We start from the raw sequence: 9,217 nt of genomic DNA, 5'->3' as shown, positions 1-9,217 counted from the left end.
TGAGTTGTTTATTTGTTTAAGGTTAAATTACATGTTTGGTCCTTTATAGTAGTAAATTACTAATTTACCCTCATGTGCAAGGTACATGTCATTTTTAACTGAAAATTTCAACCAAGTTAGGGCCAAAGGACGTAAGGTGTAATGGATTTAACAAATAAAGGACTGTGACTGTAATTATTGAAGTTAAAGGCTATCCGTTGCAATTTGATACAAAAATAAAGGATGAAAAGTGTAATTTACCCTTGTCTAAAAAACAAACATAACATCAAAATAGATAAATTTATCTAGGGTGTATCTAAGTCCATCTAAATCTTGTTTCATCTTCTAACATCATCTCAACAATCAACCTACAACATGTATTAAAATATATCAACAAAAAGTTGGCGAGTATACAACTTTTGTTACATAGCATAATATAGCATAAAATTGTTTAAAGTCTCATATCCAACATGATTCATAATATGCAAGTTTACAAGCATGCCAAAACGGTGGACTAAATGTTCAAACCTAAGAATCCAACGCGTTTAAAATAGCCTATCCCAAAAGAATAATGGGAGGTTAACATGTTTAACTTAACAATACCCCAAGTTTCGTGGGCGGTGCGTTAATCCTATAGCGCTATAATTGTTAAGGTAGGCTAGCAAAGTTAATGAAGCATATATCGATACAAATAATTTACATTAGCATACAAGTCTAAACAAGCATCATATAGTTTCATGTTAAGCATGGATAGAGTTTAAAATAGTTTCATGTGAAGTGTAATTTTATATAGCATACATGTTGCACCCAAAAGTGATAAAAGGAAAACGGGATCAAGTATACTCACGGTTTTGCAAGCTTTCCTACTTGATAATCTAGTGAGAGTTGGTTGTTTAGAGTGGACCACTGTGTCCTTCTACACGAGGAAACATAGGTGTGTGAGTTTGGGGAGTTAACAGAAGATTGTAGATTCGGAATTTAAATAACATAAAAAAATAACATATGAAAAGAATCATCTAGCACTCATGACACTTGTTCTTGACACTATGAAACTCTAAGACTTTAAATGTTTTCATGGAACAAGGTTCCATTAGAATCGTGACAAGTTATCAAAGCCTAAGATGATGTAACCTACTTTCTTGACATATGACCATTTCTTCATCATCAAAAGTTTGGTTTTATTGAATATTACATAAGTATTACATAGTATATATTATATTATAAAAGTCAAACATGAGGTAGGAGGATAAATCCACTATTTAGGAACCTCTTAGTATCATAGAAATCATGCATGAGGTAGGAAGAATCAAGTCTTCCATTTAGGCACCTCTTTGTTCACCACTACACTTGTTGTTATAAACAACAAGGAGGGTCATGAACTTACAAGTAAAGAATGGAATATGTACAACTAATATATGGAAAACATCAAGTAGTGTGTGGATTTTCAAGTGGAATAGCCCAAGCTTGTTCCATAATCACACATTCATCAAACTTTAAGCTTGAACACTACTTGTGGGTAAAACCCTAAACAAAACAGAAAGTTTGTGAGGTTTACACCTCTGATTTTACTTATCTCAGCCTTGTTTTTAAGCCCAACTAACTATTCAATTGATTATGAGCATAAGGACATAGGTTTGAGATGAGATGACTCAAGTTTAACTAAGGTTAGCAAAGTTTAAGTGAAAACAGAAAGTTGTAGTCCACTTTGGAGCCTTTATGGTGACATTCCAGAACTTGGTTTTCCATGGAAAACCTGTGGAAATGTCCCTAAGGTCAATCCAAGAGAGTAGAAAGAAGAATCAAAGCAAAAGACTAGGTAATGAGTGAGATATGCTCACTTGAAGTACTTGTTATGAATCTGATTATGTTCTGATTTCCAACAGCTTTGAGAGAGATTTGAGAGTGAAATGTGAGAGTTGTAAAGTGGAAAAAGCTTGGAAGAGGTGTGGGATTTATAGGGAAGTGATTATGGTTGGGTTTGATGTGTAATTAATGCAAGAAACATGTTTAAAAATCAAATAAAACACAAAATCCCCCTCAAAAACACGTCTGATTGAAGTTTGGCGGACTGGGCCGCTCTCGCGGGCTGCGAAGATGTTCCTGGGTCGGGTCGCGGGCCGCCAGGATGTCTGACCGGGTTAATTTTTGATTTTTGATATATTATACCCCCATACTTTCAAGAAACGTTGTTTAAAGTTGTAATTAGGGTATTTTAGGTACAAGAAGCATATATAAGGGTATGTTATGCAAAAGAATCAGAAACTAAACATAAAACAAGTATAATTATGTTTATTTGTCGAGAAATAGTGTCGAAATTGTGTAATTTAGCATATAGATTACAAGTTTGCAAGTTTTTACATATTTAGCACAAAGTATGAATAAAGTGTCGTATGAATGATATTTTTGAACGTATGAACATGCATAAGGCGTATATAGCATAAATGTAATGAAAACACGAATTTCATTATGATTTAAGTCTCGGATTTTACATTGATTACAACGAAAGAACGAATACAAGCGTACAAAGATACCAAAAATAGAATTACAAGCAAGGGTTTCTAAATATAGATGGTATGAAATAGCAGGCGTTACACTGTAACCATTGCCGGAATCGTTAATTGCAACCATTGCCGAAACCCATTTAAACCTTAAAAGTGTAAGGTTAACTGTAACCAACACCACTATCTGGTTCACTGTCCTGACCTCAGTGGTTGGAGATGGTGCACGCACCGTAGTGGTATCGTCGTCGGCCAGAATCCGTGCTGAAAATTTGAGGGTCCTGTCTCTTTCTCCTAGTTTCCTTTGTTCTCTCTCTATCACCCGTGTTCTCTATCTCTATATCTCTCTTTGTACTTTGAAGGTTTTGGAAAAAAAGGGGGAAGGTTGCAATGGTGGTACGGTGGTGGTTTCAGGGGTTGGTTGTGGTGGTGGGAAAGAAGATCTTTTAGATTTAGGGTAAATTGGGTTTTAGAAAAAGGAGCATGTGAATTGACTGTTATACCCTTCTTTATATGGAAGTTAACTAGCCAGACTAATGGGTTAGCCCTAAAAGATATAGAGTGTTACATAACATAATGATTTTGGACATAAACTGAAATTAAATCTTTTAAAGGGTACGTTTCATAATTCCTGATATACTTAAAGGACACAAAGTGTAATTTACTCTTATTATTAATATAGCAATTCACAAAAGTATAATTACTGTAGCAAAGGGAAATAGGTTTTTTTGGTCTTTTAGTTGTTTTTTTTTTTCTATTTGTTTTTTTTTTCTTTTTTACTTTACCTTTTCGCATAGACGAGTTTTACGTACTTATTTTTTATGCAGAGTTAAATGTCATTTTAGTCCCTATGGTTTAGGTCATTTTGCAAGTTTAGTCCAAAGGTTTCATTTTTCTTCCGTGGGTCCAAAAAGGTTTCATCGTTACCATTTTAGTCAACTGGGTTAACTTTATCCATTTTTTCGGTTAACGAGAAGGGCAATTTGGTCATTTTATATGGCCGAATTGTTCTTCTAGTTAACAGAATTACATATAAAATGACCGAATTACCCTTCTCATTTACTCGAAAGAAATATATTTATTTTTTATTTTTTAGTTCTACCCTAGTTTAATAATGATTCATTCTACTAGTTTCATTATGTGGAAAACAAATTTTTCTTTTAAAATACATGGTTGATAATACTATTTGTATATTTTTTATTTCATTATAAAGTTAAATGTCATTTTAGTCCCTGTGATTTGGGCCATTTTGTCAGTTTAGTCCAAATGTTTCATTTTTCATCTATGGTCCAAAAAGATTTCACCATTGCCATTTTAGTCCACTTAGTTAACTTCATCCATTTTTCTGTTAACGAAAAGGGCAATTCGGTCATTTTATATGTAGTACTGTTAACTAGAAGGGCAATTCGGCCATATAAAATGACCGAATTGCCCTTCTGGTTAACATAAAAAATGGATGAAGTTAACCTCGTGGACTAAAATGGCAACGGTGAAACCTTTTTGGACCCACAAGAAAAAAATGAAACCTTTGGACTAAACTGGCAAAATGGTCCAAACCACAGGGACTAAAATGGCATTTAACTCTTTTATGTATGTGGTAAAATATAATACTTGGTCTACGTTTTTAATAGACGCTAAAAATTCGAGTTACTTTACGTTTCGGTATCGTAGCAACACACGGTACCATTATTGAACTTAAAAACATTATTTTCTTGTGTGTTTATTTTTAAGTATGTTTCATATAAATCAAAGTTGGTTTACGTTTCGGCGTAACTTTTTCTCGGTAATGAGTCAGGTCCAATATTATAAGTTTCCATGTTTAATTTTATGTGTGATTTTAGTTAGTCTACGTTTTGATGTAAATTTTGTTTGGAAACGAGTTAGTTTGTATATCTAATTGTATGAATTCGAGATACTTTAAGTTTCAAACACGTTACGGGGTTAAAATACTAGTTTATTTATAAATATGCAAACTATTGTAGGGTAATTTGCAAACTTTGTTCTTGTGGTTATGCAAAGTTACAAATTATAGTTTCTAATATTTAAGCGTTTCAAAAATCATTCCCATTTAGTTTGTTGCAATGCTTTTAAATTTGGTAAAATTACTTTTTGAGTCCCTGTGTTATAGTGGTTTTAACCACTTGAGTCCAAAATCAAAATGTTTAACGCCCTGAGTCCCTAAACGCTTATTTTGTAACCCTCTGAGTCTAATTTTTTAACACCATCCACTAAGTCTGTTAACTAGGAGGCCAATTTAGTCATTTAGACACAAAGTACAACTCTTATATGCACAAAAGTATAAGGACCAAGTGTCTAATGCATAAGGATTTTAATATTATATATAAAATAAATTACATATACTATTATACACATATGCACACACAAACATCTCTCTATCTCTCTCACCCACACACACCTGTCTATCCCTCCTCCTCCTCCTCCTCTCTCTTTCTCTCTCATCTAGACCTACCACCACCGTTAACACCAACACACCACCACCATCCCCACTGCACCTCCACCACTATCACCACCTTTCGTTGACAGCTAACCACCTGCAAACAACACCCCCACCATTATCACCACCTTCCACACCGTCAACCATTACTGTCGAGATCATAACCAGTCAAGACTACCACCAAACTCACCTAACATGATAGAAACAGAAACAAAACATAAACAATCGAGATCACCACCAGAACTAGTCGGAGAGGTGGCGATGATGATGTCGTTTTAGGGTTTTAGTAGTGGCAGTTTTAGGGTTTCAGTGGTGGCAGCTTTGATGGTGACGGCGGTGATGTCGGTTTAGGGTTTTAGTGGTGGCGGTTTTAGGGTTTTAGTGGTAGCGGCTTCGATGGTAACGATGATGTTGTTGGAGGTGGGGCAATGGTGGTGGTTTATTGTGCTGATGGTGCTGTTGGAGGTGGGGCCGTAGGTGGTGTATGGTGATGGTTTATTGTGGTGATGGTGGTGTCGGGGGTGGGGCCGAAGGTGGTTTATTGTGGCGATGGTGCTGTCGGAGGTGGGCCAAAGGTGGTTTGTTGTGGTGATGGTGTATGGTTTCAGCCTGCAGGTGAGGTGGTTGTGGTTGTTAGGAGGAGGTGTTGTACGGTGGTGTATGATGGTTCTTGGTGGTGTTTAGAGAGAGATAGAGAGAGGGGGGGGGGAGAGAGACTGATGAGTGGGTTTGAGCGTTTGTAAAGTAAGATAATGTTTGTTATTTATTTATATTTCTATTTTTTAATATAGGGCATTTTAGTTTTTTATTAGAAATTAACAGAATATTCAAACAGAGTTAAAAAATTGGACTCAAAATGTTAGGAAAAACAAACGCTTAAAGACTTAGGACGTTAAACATTTTGATTTTGAACTCCGGTGATTAAAACCACTCTAACACTGGAACTCAAAAAGTAATTTTGAAATTTAATCCCTAAGTTAACTAGAAATTAGACTTTAACTCTTTTTTTTATTTTATTTCAAAGTCTATATACATTGACAACCCTTTAAAATTGCATAGACGTGATCCACTATAAAACGTTTAAGTAATATAAAAGCTTGGGATTGCCAAAAGTCTTATGATGACAGAAGGAGACGGTCGATTGAAGGCTTCAAAAAATCACTACAGGAATCTTTAAATACATTTACAAGATAAAACTTGAGATTTTGAGCTTAAAATGTGATACCTTATCTACTTGTTGCATGCCTCGACGAGGTGGGGGACGTTCCCCATACCCTATAGCCTTATAACCATCGCCCGAGACGATTAAAATTATTAGGAATCTTCAAATACATTTACAAGATGAGATCATGACGACGATATATTGGGGTTATTGATGAATATAGACCTAAAACCCACATGTTATACGTGTATGAGATATATCCATCATTAAAGGCTTTAAAACATCACTATAATGTATCTAACTTATTGGAATTCTATAATCTTTCATTAACATATAGTCAACTCACATACCAAGACAACTCCTTAAGTCTAAAGACGATTCACTAAGTCCGTACACTAACATACAATGCATCGATATATGTTCAAGTATAAAACACATATGTGATCATTAAATCTAGATTGCACTGTGACATACACATTGCTTATCCACTATGGAATAATCATGTTAACTATTTTGTAATTATTAGTTACCAACACTCACTTGTGACACAATTTCATTTAATATAAAGTCCTAACTGTTGGACTAAATAAGTTCGTTTTTCCTTCTAAAAATAAACCAAATAAATATTTAATTTTCAAATCAAATATAGTGGGAAATGGGAATTGGATGTGATGGACCGGTAACGAATCCTTACCTAATGCGTTAATCATTGTGGGCTTGAGTGCACCACCATTCACCATGTGGGCCATTTGGTTCGGACCTACTTGGGTGAGGTTAGGTTCACAAATCGGCTTTCTTGAAATAGTAAATGCAAGTGAGTATTAGACACAAAGAAGATTCCAATGAGAAAATAATAACCATGTAAAACCAAGGTTTTGGTTTTGGTTTTGGTTTCCTTTTATTTCAACTTCTGCTGACATGCAAAAGTTTAATTGACATCTATGGTATAGTGATATATTGACATGATTGGAACAATATATATACAAGACTTATGGGTGTGTAAAATTCTACATCGACGGAGAACAGTGGCGGACTCAGGAATTATTTGCTGGGGTGTAGATGAGGCGTTCAACCATATTTTCAAGGGGTGTGGTTGGGTTTTTTTGCCTAAAAGATAACAAAGAAGATTCCAATGAGAAAATAATAACCATGTAAAACCAAGGTTTTGGTTTTGGTTTTGGTTTCCTTTTATTTCAACTTCTGCTGACATGCAAAAGTTTAATTGACATCTATGGTATAGTGATATATTGACATGATTGGAACAATATATATACAAGACTTATGGGTGTGTAAAATTCTACATCGACGGAGAACAGTGGCGGACTCAGGAATTATTTGCTGGGGTGTAGATGAGGCGTTCAACCATATTTTCAAGGGGTGTGGTTGGGTTTTTTGCCTAAAAGATACAATAGTTTTTTTTTTTTTTTTTTTTTTCAAGAAGTGTGCTCGCTCACCCACGACTATGGGTAGGTCCGCACCTGACGGAGAAGTATGAGAGGCGGGGCAAAATATGTTTCGATCCAGTCTGGTTTTAAACCTTGTCAACTTTTTTGTTGGCAAACTTAAAGCATTTCGCATTGACAAATCAATGTTAGAACGATAAGAAGCAAAATGTGGTGACTAAGTTATCTATTTTCATTCAATACACAACATGATGCCACCTTTAGGGTGTACACGTTTTGGTTAAGTTTTACCTCATCATTGGAAGTTTTGGTTATTGAAATTGTATAACCAATTAATCAGTTAATTTCGGGTTTTGGTTCAATATAGAAAATAGCTCGGTTTGGTTTACTAGTGGGCCTCATTTATGAGCTTCGAACTTTAGTATAGGTTTGGGCTTGGACAAAAATATAAAAGAACTCAATGGATTTTATAAAGGACTGAATTCTCGGACTTTACCGTAAAAGAACTCAATGGATTAGAGGTGCAAAAAAAAAAAACCTGAAGGGGTATGGTCCCAAAAGTCGCGCGGACCAATCAGGTCATGCGCGAAACCATACTCCTAATACATTAATCTGACAAACCCACAGACCCCGCGTCAACTAAATAGGTAAATAATTTTCAAAAAAAACTAAATAGGTAAATCCTAGGTCGCGCGCAAGGCCCAAGCAGGGTTAAAGCTCAGATTCTACACTTAACGTCCTGAATGAAAGCCCTTACTCCCTAGACCTTGCGCCGGCTGTTTGGATATGCTCCAGAGGCCGCGCAAGGGTAGCGGCGCAGGTTCATTTCAGGTAACACGAAATGTACGAGTGGCAGAGGAATGAGCCAATTAGCGTCCAGCAGGCTGTATGCATGTATCCTATCGTGCTCCACGATCAACAATCGTGCAGGAGACAAAAGGTACACAAGGACTTCTACGTGGCACCAATCAGGGGGCGGCGACACCTGCCCCATGATCTACACTCACCTGCTGATGTCAGGGAGACAACAAGGACGACAACCCGGACACGTGGCTCCACTCAAGGTGCACCAGCTCCGGTGACCTTCTAGAAACACTAACGGTCGTCATAGAAGAGACAGAAGGGATATTCCTTGTTGTTGACTCCAGGCCCAAGACCCATCAGCCCATTTCCTTCTACACTACTCCGGCTATAAATAGGGACCTTCATACACAGGTTAATTCATTCGGTTCTATGCTCTCTCACTCTTAAACACACATTTATTTCCTCAAAACAAATACTTATTCTCACGCCGGAGAGTGGTTAAGAGGGAAACCCCCATATTCCCCTCTTAACGAGCTTAACGGGGTGTTGATTGTTTTGCAGGAAGGATCGAAGCTTTAGCTCAGGAAGGATTAAGAAGATTAACCTCTATGGTTGAAACATAAACCAAACTAATAAGCCTAAAATTAGTTACGTGTTTCTTCAAACCCCGAACCTGAAAAAAACCCCGAACCCGGGTATTAGAAAAACCGGGATTTTTAGACCCGAACCCTACCCTACCCGTAGGGTAAGGAGAATTTAAAATTTGTGATGGTACTTCTTCATTGTAATTTGCACTAGGCTTTATAATGTTTTTACTTAACTTAAGTACCGCGTTTAAAACAAGATGAAAATGCCTATGAATAGTTTCTCCCAACTGATTAAATGTTTCTTGGACCAATCAATCATCCGTCCATAG

Source organism: Helianthus annuus, chromosome 8 (genome assembly GCF_002127325.2).
Source record: "Helianthus annuus cultivar XRQ/B chromosome 8, HanXRQr2.0-SUNRISE, whole genome shotgun sequence".
Classification (NCBI taxonomy): domain Eukaryota; kingdom Viridiplantae; phylum Streptophyta; class Magnoliopsida; order Asterales; family Asteraceae; genus Helianthus; species Helianthus annuus.
The sequence above is the reverse complement of the archived record's forward strand: the minus strand, read 5'-3'. Positions refer to the sequence as shown.